The sequence below is a fragment of the Eurosta solidaginis genome, chromosome 1 (assembly GCF_040869045.1).
Source record: "Eurosta solidaginis isolate ZX-2024a chromosome 1, ASM4086904v1, whole genome shotgun sequence".
Taxonomy (NCBI): Eukaryota; Metazoa; Arthropoda; class Insecta; order Diptera; family Tephritidae; genus Eurosta; species Eurosta solidaginis.
The window spans coordinates 93,185,124-93,204,488 of NC_090319.1; positions in this window are offsets into that span (position 1 = coordinate 93,185,124).

A 19,365-nucleotide genomic window follows, 5' to 3' on the forward strand; every position below is an offset into this window, starting at 1 on the left:
AAGGTTCGCCAAAGTAGCATCAAATTGTATATTAAATACGTAAAATGCTTTAAAATAAAGATCGAATACTTGTCTAAACTTATAAGAGGTGGGAGCACCTATCGTCTTACCATCAATGGTAATGAAATATTGGCAAATTGTGGCTTTATCTTGTCCAACTGCAATGATAGTGGGCTGACTAGACGCCACTGTAAATTCTGTTATTGGGGTGTTGAGCTGCAAAAAAAAAAATTTGTTATTTGTGCTTTGATTGCAAATTACTTTTTCGAAAGACTCGAAACTATCGACAGATTTTTGGAAGTTTGTTTCTTTTTGGCTACGTCCATTTGCAGTAGATGGCAGCAGCTTTAAAAAAATCAAATAAGGTAGCACTTCAGAGGACCAATCAGTATGGTTTCCCAAATTAAATCCGCCACTCGCATCAATGAAAATGTTTTCCACTCAGGTTTCATACTTTTCACAGTTTTCTAAAAAACCTTTCGAAATTGCTCCAAACTTGCTGTTAGTAACCTTATAAACTGGTAAAAGACGTATCACTGATTCAGCTAGTCCAATTTTTTCCTCACGCTTAGGCAATTTCCACAATGCTTTCGTAAAAATTTGGTACACTCGCTGGCACTTAAATTGTTCGTTTTTTTTGTATTCCTCAAGAATGCACGAGAAATCTCCACATCGGAGGTAGTTTTGCAGCTCCTGGTGAATACTCTACCATTAAAATAAACTTTGGCATTTATTCTTATACTTACCTCGTGATTTAAACTCTTAGCAACTGGTGATCCCTTCTTTGGCAAATTTTCATTTTTTTCCAATAAAAACCAGCTACAGTTTTTATATTGGCAAATAATTTCTTGGAAATCGTCCACAAAAATTTCAGCTCCATCGCGGTCTCTCAATGTTATTGCACAATCGATATTAATGTTTAATTGCTCCACAACTGGCAAGAAATACAATTTACTTTTGCAAAATTTCATTAATTATTTACATTACTTACTTGATACAATTGCTTCGAACTCACGACTTTCAGGATTTGTGATTTTAATGAAACGCAATTGTGCCTCGTGTTTAATTTTCAGAAACATCGTGCACATGACGCGGACAAATGATACTGGTTTTACTTTTAAGCCAATAGTACTAATTGCAGAGTGCAATGAATATAACTCGGAGTAAGAGAATTTTTTAATACTTTTTTGGTTTCGTTTTAAAACCAAAAATACTTAAAATATCGGAGAGACCATCTTAATGCCTTTCTGATCTCAAATTAAAAATAAAAGGTATTAAGGTTTGGGAGTGAGAGCACGTCTTAGTACTTTCCTGGTTTTACTTTTAAGCCAGTAGTATTAATGAGCCGAGTAACATTAATATAATTGAGAGAATTTCTTAATACTTTTTTGCTTTTGTTTTTAAACCAATGATACTTAAAATATTAGAGAGCGAAATTTAATATTTTTTTGGGGGTTAGATTAAAACTGCAAAGTATTAATAGTTTTAAAACGCGACAATCAGCATTGATTAAAGTTTTGTTTCAAACCCATTTTGGATTACAATTTATTTCAATTATATTTCATAGTCTTAAAATAAAACTTTTTAGAATTAAAACACAAATTTAATACCAAAAATGTTTAAGTTCAATAGCAACTGGTATTAAAAGTAAGACTCCACTTTTTACTGTGAACCAAATATATACAATTTACTTACATCTGGCTTAACACCTTACCACATCTCAGCTGGTGTAATGAAACCATCCAATGACATTGTTGGAATACGATTTATGATATATACACCTGTATATACCGCTTCACACCACATTCGCTTTGGCATGTTAGATTCAATCAACATTGATCTAACTTTTTCCAGCAAAGTCCTATTAAATCGCTCGGCAACTCCATATTGCTGAGGTGAATAGGCAACCGTTGAATCCACTTGAATCCCCTTTTTAATCATTGGAAAAATATTCTCTACCTTGATCAACTGTTAATTTCGATATAGCGGTTCCAAATTTAGCAGTTACCACAGCTTCATATTGCTTCAACATTTCAAAAACATCGGACTTCTTTGTAATATTATAGACGAATGCAAAATGCATATAATCGTCTATAAACGAAACTAAGTACTTTGATCCATCCCATGCAACAGGACAAAATGGTCCACATACGTCAGAGTGGATCCTTTCAAGTGGCCGTTTAGCTTGAACACGATGTCCATTGAAAGAATCTCGAGAATTTTTAGCTTCAACACGAACATCGCAAAAATTTATTTTTTCTCTATTTACTTCTAACCCATTTACCATTTTCTTGGTAATTAAATCATCAAATGCTTGTTGGCCAATGTGACCAAATCATTTATGCCAAAGTTTAACCTTATCCTCATTACACACTAATGCTGACGACTGTTCATCGTCACAAGAACAAGTAGAAGACCGCTCAACCTCTATTTCAATTTAATACAACCCATTCCGTAGATGTGCAGTTGCTAAGAGTTCTCCATTCTTTACAATATTTGCCTTGCTTTTACAAAATACTACATCAACACCGGCATTTGTAAGTTTTTGAACTGACAACAAATTGTCCCTTAACTCTGGCACATACAGGACATCTAGCATAATAAACTCTACTCCTTTATTACTAGACCCACTGATTTGCCCTGAATATCTAGCAATTAGAGTCTGATTATCTTTAGCTACATCAATGAGAACATGGTTATCCAATTTAATCGGATTTTTATATTACCATTTCTCATTAGCCAAATAGTCAAGTTTAAATTTAAGGTTTGAATCATACGATTTCTTCAAATCGTTCCCACGATCAGCAACAAAACAAATACTAATCGCTTTTTTATTATTTACACCTATCCCCCGATTTACACGGTACTTGTTTTACACGATTTCGCTTTTACACGGTTCATAAATGAGCAAAATTTGAAAAACTCCGAAGATTCACAAACATTAAAAACCTTTTTGAGTCCCCTTGGCAACACTGATTGCAATATTGAGGGATTCCCCTTATTGTGAATATGTATGTACATAACCAAACGCAGAGTACATATGTAAGTTCATGTGGAGGGAAAATCGTTTGATGAAAATTTGAACAAAAAGCCATAACTTTTACTATTATTGCGAGTTTTTTTGTTTTGAACTGGTAAGTTATCGATTGAATTATCTTTTCGTGAACCTTCATTAAGATGTTTTAGTTTTGTTTTATTTAAATAAATGACTGAATTGGGTAGGTTTTTCGCTTTACACGGTTTTATATAGGAAAACGAAGATTTCACTTTACACGGTTTTGTCTGGAACCGATCTTCCGTGTAAATCGGGGGATAGGTGTACTGCGCTTCTAGCTTCAACTACTCGACAATCTTTGGCTCTATGACCAACTTTTCCGCATTTAAAACACTTGCCTTGAAACTTTGAAGGCTTTTTCACGTATTTCTTACTACTCAATGCTGTCTTCTCAGAATAATCCCTTAGATGACGATCAGATAACTTGATCTCTTCTGCCAACAATCTTTCTTTTACAACATTAACCGTCAACTTAGCATCACTTAAGTTTTGCAAAGCAGTCACAAGCGAATCAAATTTTTCCGGTAACGTTAAAAATAACTGCGCCAACAGACCTTCTTCATTGATTGTAGAACCTGCCATCTTCAGCTGTCTCACCAAATTTTCAAAAATATTCAAATGACTGATCACAGAATCGTCTTCCCTCATGCGGAGCGTTGCTAGTTGCTTCCGCACCAACAGCTGGTTCACAATTGATTTTCGTGCAAAACTAATTTGGAGATTATACCACATTTCTTTTGTCGTTGTCTTTTCGCGAACATAGCCCAAACAATCGTTATAAATAAATCCAACAAAAAAATCTTGGCCTTCTTGACCTTCTTTAAAAAGTCTGCCTTCGCCGCTCATTCATTTGGAGGAGAGCCCGTTAAAACTTCGCCCAAACCAAGAGCATCAAAATGCATTTCGACACGGAATCGCCAGTCGTCGAAACCAGTACCATTAAACTGAAGTATCCCGTGATCTTTTAGTTCGCCCATAAGTTATGGGCCATAACCTATTATAATAATAATTTGAAATTATATTAAGCGATACAGAAACAGTTTAAATTGTGGTAAGAAAAATCTTCGACTGAAAAATATGACAAAACATTTTTTCTTCATAAACTTGAATTACATAGATTGCTACAATTTGAACAGAAATTCATGACTCGGCATTCGAATAGACAGCAAACATAGTAGGAATACCAAAAGTAAGAGACTCAGAAGGTATACATAGCCTATTAATGGTAAGAAGCGGGGTTATTCAGGCGTTAATATGGGAGAGGAACGCTAAGAATATGCCTCAACGTCGGTATATTAGATCTTCATGTACATAGTAGCCACCAGTTCACCCATAAAACTCCGAAGGTATCAATGTTGGAATTAAAGTCCCAGTGGTATCTCAACAGGCTTCATGTTGTGGTCGTGATATCCAATATCTTTCGCCATAACGGAAGTTAAACATAGTCTATAAGGAAGGTTCTATTTCAGAAGGAATATGCCTCTCCACTCGTCTTACATGGAGCAAGATAGACCAAGGCTAGGGCAAAGCAATGTCTGCCGGGTCTTCTAGTAAGTCAACAAAATTTGGCAGTCTATTGTGCTTGTTACGCTCAGTTCGCGTTCGGCCGCTAGTGCAAAGGAATCAGACAGTGACAGTTAATACAGATGTTCTGATGTCTTAGCGCCCTGATGATTTTGATCTAAAATAGTTTACTGCCAACCGCACTGTGGTTGGTTGAGCTCTGCGCTTTTATTGTGCTAGGATATCCGAGTAAAAATTAAGTTTTCTAATAGCTAGAGTCCTTGATGGCATCCAATCACCGAATTTTTATTGGTGGTGAGCAGCATTTGAAAGATATGGCAGTAAAGTTCTTCTGGAACTAGTCTGAGGTGACGGATTTTTTGACTTCTGTGTTGTATAAAAAGCCAGTCGTTGCACATTTTTCGTCTGTTTTAGAGACCAACACGTATTTGGTAAGCTCCGCTAGAGAATCAGCTTGATCACCTTTCAAGATCTACCCTCCACATTCGCCAATGATCAAATAGCCAAGTCACCATACACAGGTATCACTACACAACGCCTCCCAGGTGTACGTATGGTGCCTGACAAGAGAAACCAAATAATCAGAGTGGCCACCGCATGATAGCGTACTGAAGAAGGTCATCCAGCATGAATTCTTCGCTATTGGGTAGCTTCTATATCAGTTAGACATTGGAATGGATTGCAGTTTTTTTTCCTAAAGACATGTTGCGATGCTGACAGCTCTCGAGGAATCCTATCTGGCGTATTGACGCTTCTAAAAGGGACGAAGGCATAATACAAAAATGAGCCCTTGAAGCGGAGATGAGAACTTTTTCCGCCTTTGGAATGAAATATTGAACAGCTGAAAATTCATGCAAATATTGGTGTCCCTAATTATATCACCCCTGCAAGGGTATCGGTGTGCGCAATTGGGTTGATGTTGATTTGTGAGTATTTTCATTTTACAAAGGCAAGCACGTACAAATTGTCTGTACTAATATATGTATATAGATACCCAGCGAAAGATTATGTGAGCTATTATAAAAAATAAAGAAAATGGCTTTGGTATTGCATATGACAGAAAAACTTCATAGCCCCCAGAGGGACAGCTGCATACATGGTTGGACAGGGAAAAGATAAGTTATGCCATCAACAGCTTCCATTCTTACAAATCATCTAGATCTTAAGGCGTCATTCTGGTGATACTTCAGAAAGTAGATGATAAAAGCAAGTATCACTCTGGCCAGCTTCTTACAAAGTAGGCGAATGGACAAACATGCCAAAAACCTCCTTCACATCCAACGTGCTTAGATTTCCACATAAGACCTAAACTTTCGGAGGCACACTACGCATATTTGAAAGGTAAGTCAACTTGAACTTCACTTCACGAACAAAAAATTAGCCGTGGCAGCCTAACAAGACATAGAAGAGTTCTTAAACAACATCGAAACCACCACAATTGCCAAATTACACCACAGGCTGGAGTAAAAAGTCGCATAGCTGATGTTTGAACTTAATAGAAATAGAAAAAAGGTAGAAGCCCAGATATGCTAGAATCAGGACCGTTGCCCTCTTTTGTAAGCGAAAACCTAGAAAGGGTGCTATGGAGGCTACGGGCCGTAACTGCTGAAAGCAACACAATTAAATAGGTGTTTGATACGAAGCAGTATAGCCCGTGGGGATAAATTATTTTGAAACACACCTTCCAACTTTCACAGTAAAGATACATGATTTAATACCATATATCTGAGACTCCGGTTCGTTTCAAAGGAAGGTGCCGATGCCTGGCTGGTTGATGTCATCGTGAAGGAAACGCAATGGGTAGGGCAAAGCAGAAGGACGGCAGGCATAGCTTTTATTCTCTGGTGTTGTGCATTCCACGAAATACACGCAACGACTTGGCGCATTATCTTGCAGCATGAATTCTTCGCTATTGGGTAGCTTCTATATCAGTTAGACATTGGAATGGATTGCAGTTTTTTTTCCTAAAGACATGTTGCGATGCTGACAGCTCTCGAGGAATCCTATCAGACCTATCTGGCGTATTGACGCTTCTAAAAGGGACGAAGGCATACTACAAAAATGAGCCCTTGAAGCGGAGATGAGAACTTTTTCCGCCTTTGGAATGAAATATTGAACAGCTGAAAATTCATGCAAATATTGGTGTCCCTAATTATATCACCCCTGCAAGGGTATCGGTGTGCGCAATTGGGTTGATGTTGATTTGTGAGTATTTTCATTTTACAAATTGTTTGTACTAATATATGTATATAGATACCCAGCGAAAGATTATGTGAGCTATTATAAAAAATAAAGAAAATGGCTTTGGTATTGCATATGACAGAAAAACTTCATAGCCCCCAGAGGGACAGCTGCATACATGGTTGGACAGGGAAAAGATAAGTTATGCCATCAACAGCTTCCATTCTTACAAATCATCTAGATCTTAAGGCGTCATTCTGGTGATACTTCAGAAAGTAGATGATAAAAGCAAGTATCACTCTGGCCAGCTTCTTACAAAGTAGGCGAATGGACAAACATGCCAAAAACCTCCTTCACATCCAACGTGCTTAGATTTCCACATAAGACCTAACCTTTCGGAGGCACACTACGCATATTTGAAAGGTAAGTCAACTTGAACTTCACTTCACGAACAAAAAATTAACCGTGGCAGCCTAACAAGACATAGAAGAGTTCTTAAACAACATCGAAACCACCACACTTGCCAAATTACACCACAGGCTGGAGTAAAAAGTCGCATAGCTGATGTTTGAACTTAATAGAAATAGAAAAAAGGTAGAAGCCCAGATATGCTAGAATCAGGACCGTTGCCCTCTTTTGTAAGCGAAAACCTAGAAAGGGTGCTATGGAGGCTACGGGCCGTAACTGCTGAAAGCAACACAATTAAATAGGTGTTTGACACGAAGCAGTATAGCCCGTGGGGATAAATTATTTTGAAACACACCTTCCAACTTTCACAGTAAAGATACATGATTTAATACCATATATCTGAGACTCCGGTTCGTTTCAAAGGAAGGTGCCGATGCCTGGCTGGTTGATGTCATCGTGAAGGAAACGCAATGGGTAGGGCAAAGCAGAAGGACGGCAGGCATAGCTTTTATTCTCTGGTGTTGTGCATTCCACGAAATACACGCAACGACTTGGCGCATTATCTTGCAGCAGCCACAACACGCAGTGAGAGCACATTTCTTACTCCTACGTACAAAGACTGTTCGAAGAGTAAAGATGTTGCAGGCGCAAACTTCGGTGGAAAGCAGCGGAGCGTAACAAAATTCTAGTAGGTCACTTCCACCACAACACAAACTTAACACAATTTTTAACATAATTTAAGCACAGAAATACACTGATTGTACTTTTAGAGAGTAAAAGTTAAAATTCTGAACACATTAGCTGAATAAAAAGTGTACAACTAATTATTAAATAACAAATACAGACAGTGGTAGTTAACAAATTCTGTTGTGGTAGGTGGTGAATGTGACCTACTAGAAGTTTTGTGAAGCTTGCGTCACACTATTTTTCGTCCCTGCAACATCTTTACTCTTCGATCAGTCTTTGCTACGTATCTCCGTTGTGAACATCGTGTGGTTTCACAGAGGAGTGTCGGCGGAGGAATTTTAGATGGTGGATGATAAGAAAAACTCCCACAGATGTCGGAAGGCTTCCAAACAGGGAAAGATTCATACAGGAATAATTATGGCAACCTGTTTACCGATTTACCTCCGAGAAGATTTAGGCCGATCTTCTTTTCCAATTTACGTCGTGCTCCTTTTTAATTTTTCCTACAAATTGGCGGGGCTTACATGCTTTATGGCGACTCCGAATGGCATCTGCAAGGCAAATAAATTTTCAGTGAGAAGGTTTTCATGGCAGAAATACACTCGGTGTGTTTGCCAAATCATTTCCGAGGCGCGATCTCGATTAGAAAAATTGTTTTCTAATTGAAAAACTGGACACGTATTACGTGTTACGATCAGTGACTGAATACCATTCCCAATCAAGCGATAACTATGCAACTGTCAAACTATTTCTAAAAATTATAATAAGTTATGGATCTAAGGAGTACTATTTGTCGCTAGTTCCCATATGCCATTAATCCGATGCACCATTTCAGAGCTATTGTGATTTAAAAAATGAGTTTCGATCACGGATCGTAACACGTAATACGGGCCCTGGTTTTAAAACTTTTGATGTTACTTTGCCCGGCAGTTGAACACAGCATCCAGAGAGCGCTACCACCACACCACGGCGGCCGCCATAAAGTTTAGCATTAACAGATTGGAAAAGATATTTCAGAGCCATTCGCACCGATAAAGTCTTCAGATAAAGTGACTCCCAATCGTGGAATTGCTCTCCCAAACCTGGCATACGTTTTTCCACCTCCGGGCTAGATGAAGTGGCGAAGCAGTGGGTCTTGGAGTGAGCGAAGAGGAAGCATTTGCTGCCATCAAAGAAATAATCTGCGTATTACGGCCTTGGCTGCCACGTGAATGCGGATATAAGTTTGAAACTGCTGGGAACCAGCTACTACAACGAGAATAATGTCATCCTAGAACTTTTATAGAGAATCAATCTTCCTAGAAGTGCTGCTTTGGACTGACCCCGAAAAAAAAGTATGCCTTAGCACATTTCTTCGGCGACAAAGAAAGAGAGATAACAACAGGAGATCGTCCAGGAAAATAATAGGATTGAATGCGATTCATAATTGATACTCCTATGATGTAAGAATTGTAAGCCATTATTATCTAAATATATTGTGACGAATATTAGCATCACTAATTGATACTCACATCCTTAAGGTTATTAAATAAAGGCACAATAACATTAAAGCAATCTAGATAAACACATTAATCATCATTTACACATGTACATACAAGGCAGCAGAGAGATACTCACCATCAGCCGAAGTAGTACTCACATATACACACGCATATGGTTATGCGAAATACTATAAACTACAAATATACATGTACATATGTATATGGCTGGTAACAAGGCATGAAGATCGCGAAGTTACTAGACCTTAGGAGAAATGGGTGAACGAGGCAACAGAGAGTATAAAAGCAGCGAAAGCTGAGTAGTCAGTAACCAGTTTGATTTAAACTCGCAATTGGTTGTATTACTTTCAAAGTAGTCTAATAAAGATCATTTTGCATTATTGAATATTGGAGTTATTTATTCAACAGTTTAGCGATTCGAACGTTAGCAGAAGGTTGCAAATAGGCGGAATTATACTAAAATCGTTACAATATATATTTCTTCTTTACGTGTGTTTGTGACTAAAATCTTCCTACACGAATCGACCGACTTTGATAAAATTTCTTGTGTGTATTCACGGGGACTTGAGGATGCTTTAGATTTACAATTCGGTCCGGGAAGTGGACCACGGACCGACCCTTGGAATTTAGTACAAGGGCTCCTCTTCGACAACCTTAATAATTTTCTGGGATGTGGACCATGGGCCAACCTGTTCCAAAAAACTTATTAACAGTGCGATTTATTTGAAATGTGTTCTTCAGGCAGCCTTTCAAAAAAGGAAAAAGAGATAAGAGTGGGAATTGGAGAAGGGGGGAGGAAGAAAAAAGGGGGATGTTGAGGGAGGCGGAAGAAAGTGTGAGTAGGAAATGGAGATAAAAATTAAGAAAGGGTGAGCGGAAGACAGGAAGGAGAGGAAGCTAGTGAAAGTAAGGAGATCCAAAAAATAGTGGGTGGTTGAGGAAGAGGAAAGAAAGTGTGGGAAGAAGAGAGAAAAGTGAGGAATATGAAAGGGTAAAGATACAAAGAAGAAACAGGGACCAAGCATGGTGCATGGAGAGGAATATTATCGGGCATGAGAGCTGGTGAATTATCTATCTATATCTTATATACAAAAATTAATGCGATTTTGAAAGTTGAGTTAGTTCATACAGATTCGTAGTTGTAGTGCGAGTGGGAACTAGGAATGGAAGTGGGAATTTGAATAAAAAGTTTAGTGGGAGTAGTAGTGGGTGTGGGAGTGAGAGTGGGAATGGCAGTGGCATTGCTACTGGGAAAGTGCTTGGGAGTGAAAGAGAGACAATTGGGATAAGGGATTTACAAGACTTATAAGAAAAATGGAAGATAGAGTAGAAGTGAAGAGAGGAAGCTTTGCTCAATTTTGTAAATGTAGACAAACAAATTTGCGGACAGAACAAAGTCTCCAGGGTACTCTAGTTACTTATATATATTGAACTTCGATGCACTGCGACCTTTATTCAGATCTATTTTGCTTGACCTTTCAGCCTATTACTGGCCGTACTGTAAATACCTCTTCAGGCCTAAAAAGAGAGGCTTAAGAATCAAGCCACCTAGAAAGGAGAGTCTCTGCTTTGCCAGAGCGACGCATTCGCGAAGAATGTGAACCGGCGTTTGGTCCAGTAGCTCACAAAAGTAACATATTTGTATATCGAATAGATTCAACTTATGGTATTGTAGACTACAAGGTCCTGCATTGTACATATTGCGAGTTTGTAGCTCCTCTCTGCTTAGATTAATGAGTTTGGCTGATACTCACGTTGTTGGAAGTATAATCAATTTGACCTGCCATTGTTCTCGGAATTCAATTCAGTATTGTCCAAACAGCTTTCTTTCCTAGTGTGTGCCTTTGTGAATTCACAGCAGGGCTCTGGATTATAGAATGCTGTTATAGCCCTTTATTTATCTAGATAGTCAGCCTGTTAATTGCCTACATGTCCCCGACGCCCGATAACCCAACCTAACAAAACCTTATTTTTGCCTCCAAGATCATTTGCATTTCCAATGCATTCATCCGCTGGAAGAAGTTACGTAAGACTGCAAGGCACGCAATGCTGCTTGAATGTCAAACATAATGAGGAACTTCTATTGCATGGATTTCTGCCTGAAAAATTGGGTAGCTTCCCATTAGTATCGATTTCTTGAAGTTCGTCCCATAGATATCAGCCCCTATTTTCCGTCTCCGAATTTCGTTCCATGCGAAAAGACGCTTCCTAGGTCAGGGTCAGTATATGGATTCCCTATTTTCCAAAGAGTTTTGTTCCCAATGACAGCTCAAAGTTCCTTGAGATTCTGAGCGTGGGCATTACGTAGTTGCAATATGCGATTTTTTATGACCTCCAAATTTTCCTATTACATTCATATGCCCGATCTTCAGCTCAAAAATATTTTAAAGTCTTATACCAGCAATCGTTATCGCTTTCCCAATAAGGTACATTGTTATCGCTCCCGTTATGCCAATACAAACTAGTCGATGCAATTTGCTTAATTTTGTTACTGCCGTTCTTTGCGTGGCCTTCGGGCACCAAACTAAGGAATCATAGGTGTTTATTGGCTTCACAGCAGTATTAAATACCCATTACCCCATATTGGGAGAAAGCCCCTATGTTTTGCCTTAGAGTTCAAGCCAGAAAAGCTCTGGTTTCTTTGTTTACTTAAGGTAACCTCGTATTGAGCATTCCGCGTGAGGGTTCTGTTCAGTGTAACGCCATTATGATGCCAAAGGGATAGTTCTGGTATAGATATTGTTCTTCTTCGGGTAAAGCCTAAGGGCTTTATAGACAGTCCTTTGGTATCATACCACCTTTATATGATTACTAAGTCAGCTGCATACCCTTTTGCGTCAAATCCATCGGGTTTCAGTTACTGAATGATGTTATATATGACTAGGGGTTATAAGAGATGAGAGATTACATCCTCTTCAGGGCATCCCCACGTGCCAACAATTGACTCGGTGGTTCTTCCCAGCTCCAGACTAATTTTTTTTATCTTCAGCATGGATAGCACCCAGCGAATATTCATTGAGCTTGATGTGACATGTTATTGCAAGCCCCTGAGAGGTCAATAAAAGCGCATATTCAATTTTATTCAGAACGATGTGAATAGATGTTCCCGTGGATTTTCCTGACTTATAGGAAAATTATTCCTACACAGAGGGGTTTGTTTAGGTTGACCTTCCTAATGAGCTGAAAAACGAAGTGAGGCTTATTTGTCGATACGACGTTGTTCGGGCTTCCCTGGCTTCGGTATGAATACTACCTTTGACCTCTGTCCACCTGTTTGGAATAGAGCCGATAAGGCGTACATTTTCTGGCGGATATACAGAAAAGTAACAGTAAAAGCGTTAGTAATACAAATGACAGCAATGCATCAGCATAGTTCCGTAGTAAAAACAACAATAAAGCAGATGCACAACAGTAGCAAATAGTAATAGTAACGGGAGATGCATACAAGCAGGAAGAAAGGAAACCAGCAAAGTAATAACATACAGTTTGCAGTTTCGCCAGAACAATAAAGTGACATTGGACCGAAAAGTAATAAAAAGTGCGGGGAGTTGTGGGTGCGCAATATGTACGGAGGGTGGGTGGTAATTTTAGCAGTGCCGTCGTGAGCGAGTTCAGTTGAGTTTTAAATGTTTACGTTCGGGTTTTTAATCAAAATATTGTGGGTCGTTTTTTATTTTTTTTGTGCGTTTGTTTTGTTCTTCAGATTTCTTAACTGTTGTTTTGCATTTTCTTCTTCTTCTGCGTTAATGGTTTCTCTTTCTCATTTGTCATTCATTGCTGTTGAAATAACATTGAGCTGCAAATTGCATTTGATAGCTTCAAAATTGTTTTAGCGCGCTATAAATTTTTGATGAATGCATTCAATTTCACTAAAATGTTTGTCAGAAAATTTTAATGAACTTTCAGAATGTTGAAAATGTAGTTTTCTACTATTTTTTGGTATTTGAATAAATACATTTTTTTTCTCTTAAACCTCTGCATAGTTGCCGCAAATATGCCGAAAGCTCAGTGATGTCCACTTTTGACATATTTGGCGTTAATTTACGTGCCGCTGCAAGGGGGTCTCAATCTTAGACCGAAAATCATAATTAACTGGCGTTTAACCGCCTTAGTGATTTTGGCTGTTTCGTTACAAGTCACGCCCGCTATACCTGTATCGCGACAGCTGACGCCAATCGGGAGTTCCAAGGGAGATTAAGTCTTCCTTCATCTGCTTTTCCCAATAAGTGGTTGTATCCCAATTTTTCTGGCCGGAGCGTCTTCGTCCATTCATGCTTTTATGCACTGCACTATCTTCATATCTGCGTAAAGCTGATACAGCTCATCATTGTACCTCCTTTGATACTCGGCGTCCGCATCACGAACAGACCGTAAATCCTCCGGAGATTTTATCTCTCGCACACTCCAAGAGACATATCATCTTTTTTCGACACCGTCCATGATTCTAAGATATATATCTGGACAGGAATCAACGGCCACTTGCAGAACATGCTTTTTGTTCGGCGAGAGGGTAGAGTCCAGTTTTCAATTGCTTACTCAGTCCAAAGTACCACTTTGTTGTCAAGAATTATTCTCTCTTTGATTTCTAAGCGGATATTGTTTTCGCTGTTACTGCTAGTTCCCAGATAGACAAAATCCTTCACAGTCTAAAATTTATATCCGCCAACATAGACGTGTCTGCCAAAGCGCGAATGCACCGATTCCTTCTTGGCAGTACTTCGTCTTGTCCTCATTTGCCGCAAGAGCTTGCTATATAAATATTATATATAAATAAATGCAATCCCTTATTCCAGGAGATAAAGATCCTACACGTAAAACTCATTGCAAATGATAGCAATGGAGCAAATGTCTCGGATGGGAGCGCTTCTCTTTGATGAGGACCATAGTAAAGGCTTTGATGTGAGGCGAATGTCTGGATTGTCCGTATTAAGGAACGATATTTAATGAGGCAGTACTGTGATCCATAACAAAAAATAACAAAAAGGGGGAACGCCTTGGCTGTTTCCTTCTTTTAGACAGTTTGACTGCGCCATAAGTTAACAATACTAATGTTGTTGTTGTTGTGTTAACACTTCCTCGCCCCATTCAATGGATGCGATCACTCACAAAATGTCATCAAAGTCCAAGAAAACTCGCGGTTTTAACAGGGGCGGACATATTTAGATTGCTGTTACAGGCGTAGGTTCTACATTACAATTGCAAAGATGGTTGTGGGGACACGTCGCATGTAGGACATACACAACGTATGTCGGAGTTGATTCTGGGCAAGTACACTCAAAGAAAAACGGCGTTCTAAAATCCTGCACCACCGTACTTTCAAGCTTTCAAGTTTTTTAACTCTTATTTTTCGTTCAGTTCCATTCACATATGCACAGGTAAATATGAAATGTTTTAAATATACATATATTCAGATTGCATCATCAAATAAGAAAAATTTCCGTAAAGAGAAATATATGAAAAAATTCATATTGTTACGAATATTAGCAAAACTAAGGGGTGCTGCCATCTCTAAGCCGATGCTAAGCAGCGCCTTGTATGCACATCCATAAATCAATCATTATGTATCTACATAAACGAATCAATCATTATGTCTACACATATGTAGGTACACGCAGCTGAGAGCAACGCACAAGCACATGCAGATATCTTATCTGAAATGCTCCTAAAGGTATGCAATTGTGATTGTGGAAGTGTCGCTCACACATACAAGCGCATGGGGTATGAGAGAAGCTATAAAAATTATACATCTGTAGTTGTAGCTGAGAAATTTATAACTAACTAAGTAAAATTCTGGAAGCTCCTAGAAGATGCCACGAGGAAATCACAGAGTATAAAAGCACCAGCGGTAGAGGCGCTATAATCAGTTTTCAGTTAAGCAGGCTATCTGTCGGGCAATAGTCAGTTTCATTTGAGCTATCACTCAGTTTGGTTATTAAGCAAGCTATTCGTTGCAAAGTATAAATGTTATTGTGAAGTACTTTAATAAAGGCCATTTTTCCATTATTCAATATTGGAGTTATTTATTCAACAGTTTAGCGATACGAACGTTGGCAGAAGATTGCAAATAAGGGGAATTGCAGTAAATTCGTTACAATATTATGCGTTTTTCCAAACATTTTGGCTTTTTATAATAGTTTTTGTTAATAAAAAAAAAATTTTTTATTAATAAAAAATAAATAAATGGGTAATAATTAAAAAATTACCTTCCTCCCACCAATGATCAAGCACAAACCGTTCTTGCAGGAAAATTGTTGTGTGCTTGGCTCCTTACTAACGCTGCTATTGATTTCGCCTCATCTGAATTAAAAGCAATAAATATTGTGGCAAATGTTAGTAACACTAAGTGATACTCGCATCAGTAATCTGATACTAAGTAAATAAAGCCACAACAACAATAAAGCAAGCTGCCACAATTGTATGTACGTAAACAAATTAATCATCATGTGTGTGCACATACAAGCAGCAGAGAGATACTCACAAACGTATGTCATCATCAGCTACTACTTCGCTCACATATACACACGCATATGCTTACACACTACAAATGCACGCGCGTATGGCTGGTAGAGGATTCTAGAAGAAGAAACGTCTTGACATTTGGGCAGAGAGTATAAAAGCAGCAGAAGCTGAGTAGTCTGGAATCAGTTTGATTTAAGCACGCTATCAGTTGCGAAGTGAAGTTTAATTGCGAAGTACTTTCAAAGTAGTACAATAAAAACCATTTTGTAATACAGAATATTGGAGTGTTTTATTCAACAATTTAGCGATACGAATGTAAGCAGAAGGTTGCAGATAAGGGGAATTTCCCTAAATTCGTTACGATATCAACGATCATAATATTGTATTACTGAAGATTCTAACCATCTAATTTCTTTATGAGGACATCTACATATTTGCTTTTTAATAAAATGTAATTCATTTTCCGCATTTTCCGGGACTGAAAAAAGATATAAAAAATCAATGTTAATAAATTAGTTAAAGCCATAAATATAAATTTAATTAAAGTCTTAAATATACTGCCAAATTCTAAAACACCATTGAAAATTTGTATAATATTTACATGGATTAATGTTTTCATTTCCAAATGTAGCGTTGCACATGAATACTGGTGTTGAAGTAACTATGTTTTGCGACATCTTTGTGCATTTTTTTTAAATTCAATTAAATGCAATATAGGTATGAATAAATATTCGCAGTCGTTAATAGGAAAGTAAAAATATGTATAATTAACCCGCTTTACATTTAGTGTTTCTTCATTTCTATTAGTAGTCTTGTCCGATGTAAAAATTTCTAAATCTGTCAATGAATTTAGAGGTTTTTCAAAAAATGGTTTGGAAGTTGTAAATCTTCTTCCAGTAATAAAATAAAAACAGCAGAAGCTTCTGCTCTTAGCTGATGACTTCATATGTATGTGTATATGAAATAATCTCTTTGCTTCAAGTTACTGATTATGTGTGTGGAATATTCTTCGTTGCCTTGTAAATAAGTGTGTCTGCTTGCTTTTTTGTTGTTGTGACTTTTTACTAACATTATAGTGATGCTAATATTTGCCACAATATTTTCTAAATTTCTGTTATAATTCCATTTAGAAATTAAAACGCCATTGATAATAAGCTTTTTTTGCAAAGATATAGCTTAATTTATTCGTCCACGACTCTTTTAAAAATCTATATATGTATATAAAAAGAAGTGTACATTTTGATTGTCACTCCATAACTCGAGAACGGCTCGACAGATTGCCATGACATTTTTAGGAAAGATACAGGAAGGAGAGATGATGGTCAGTTGATTTTGAAATCCCAAATCGGTTTAGCTATATATATATATATAAATCAAATTCTGTGTGTGTGTGTGTTCGCTATGGAAACGTATTTCCCACACATCAATCATCACCAAATTTTAGTTATGGGTTCCTTCGATCAACGGGAAGGTTTTAGGCTAAAAATAATTTCGATATATAAAAGGGGTGTGGCACCTCCCATACAAATTGAATATATTATACTGCATATATCTGGATGTCGTAATGGTAGGATAATTAAAATTGGTAAGGAGTTATGTGACGTTAAGTCCTAAAACCTCCAGTAAAATGTGGAATGGAGAAAAACTATGGCTGCCGTACAAACTTAAGTTATTTTAACACCTAAAGTTTGACTGCATTGTTGAGTTTAGCTGTTATGCCTTTTGGACGTTTGGTAATTTGCCGCTGTTAAAAAAATTGTTTAGCTTCAGTCTATCTACATCTTCTATAAAAATCAAATTCTGTGTGTGTGTTCCCTATGAAAACGTGTTTGCTATACTTCGATCATCACCAAATTTTGGCTCGAGGTTCCTTCGGTTAAGACGATAGTTTTTCATATTTCAGAATTAAGAATTTTAAATTTAAATGTTTTTGTTTTTTGGCTATGCGAAAGAACTATCTTAGCTCCCAAAAATGATCATGTTAACAAAATCAATGATCGCTTTCAAAATCAATTTCCTGGTGAAGTGACGAAATATAAATCGATCGACACAGTTACAGATGAAGATAAAATTGTGAATTATCCAAATGAATTTCTATTCTCCTTAGAATCAAAAGGAATGCCTGCGCATATATCAACTTTGAAAATTGGCTCACCAATCATGCTTCTTCGGAATGTAATCAAAGCAACAATCATCAGCGGTAAAAGCAATACAATAATATAAAATAAGATATAATAAGATACAAGAATAAAATGTTTTAACAGAAAATTTCACCAAATATGCGTACAGAATTCAATTCAATTTACAGAACAATAAATTAAATTATCAACAAACAAAACAGAAAAAATAACGCAACATCCATTCGATGTCGGGCGTTACAACGTGCGCCTGAAAAACTAGTCTTTTATATAAAAATGGACGTGGTTTCGATTTCGTTAGTTTTTCTTCGAAGTATTTCCCATCGTAAAGGCAACCTCTCTGCCAAATGTTGTTACGATAGGTTGAACGGTTTTTGATTTATGATTAATAGTATTTGTAAAATTGATTTCATCTAAGTAGGCAGTGTCACGCCCATTTTCAAAAAGGTTTTAAAATTTCTACATTCTAGGTGTATTATTTACTTAATAATCAGGTTTATATATGTAAAAAGTGGATGTGGTTATCATCCGATTCACTCATTTTAAATAGCGATGGGAGATAAGTGCCAAGGAACCCAGATACAGAATTTCAATAAGATATCTCAATATTTAATAAAGTTCCCATGATCACAGACAGACAGATGGACATGGCTATATCAATTCCTTTTTCCATCCTGAGCATTTTGATATATGGAAGTCTATATTAATCTCGTTTATTCGTTTATGCCATTATAATAAATCGTTATCAGGGCCATGCCCCGGGGCCCCCAGCCTACAGGGGCCCGGTCGAGTAAAAAAAATAATGAAATTAAAACCTTCGATTTCTGTTCAATAAAATATTGTTATCTAAAATTACGTAGAAAAATTTGGACGGACGAAAAACTGCACTTTAATAAAATTAATGCAGATTCTTCAAATTTGTTTCAAAGAAAAAATGTATTCATTACTTTCCAGTCAATGAGTTGACATTTTTTTCAAAGCTCGCGGCAACACTGGTCGGTTGGTTGCTGTGCTGCCCGGCTATGGAGCCGGGCCCAAGTAACGCTCTAGGCGCCATTTTGATGCACTTTCTCCTGGAACCAATTATATGTTGGCTGATGTACCCTGCGTATTGCTTTACTCAAACTACTTGGTTAAAACAATAAACCTACTGATGTCCTTGATGCGGCAGTTTGACATCGCCCTTAAGTTGGGAAACACATAGTTGCCTAGAGTTCGGGACCGAAAGTTTGCGAGGGCTGGGCACTCGCAGAGGAAGTGAGTAACCGATTCCTCGGCGCCCTCCTGTCTAGAGCTCCTACACCTCTCATTGTAGGGGATACCCATTCAACTCGCGTGCAGGCCAAACGGCCAGTGCCCTGAAATAGTGGCCGTGATTCTGTATATTTTCTGCCTAGACCTAAATAGTAGATCA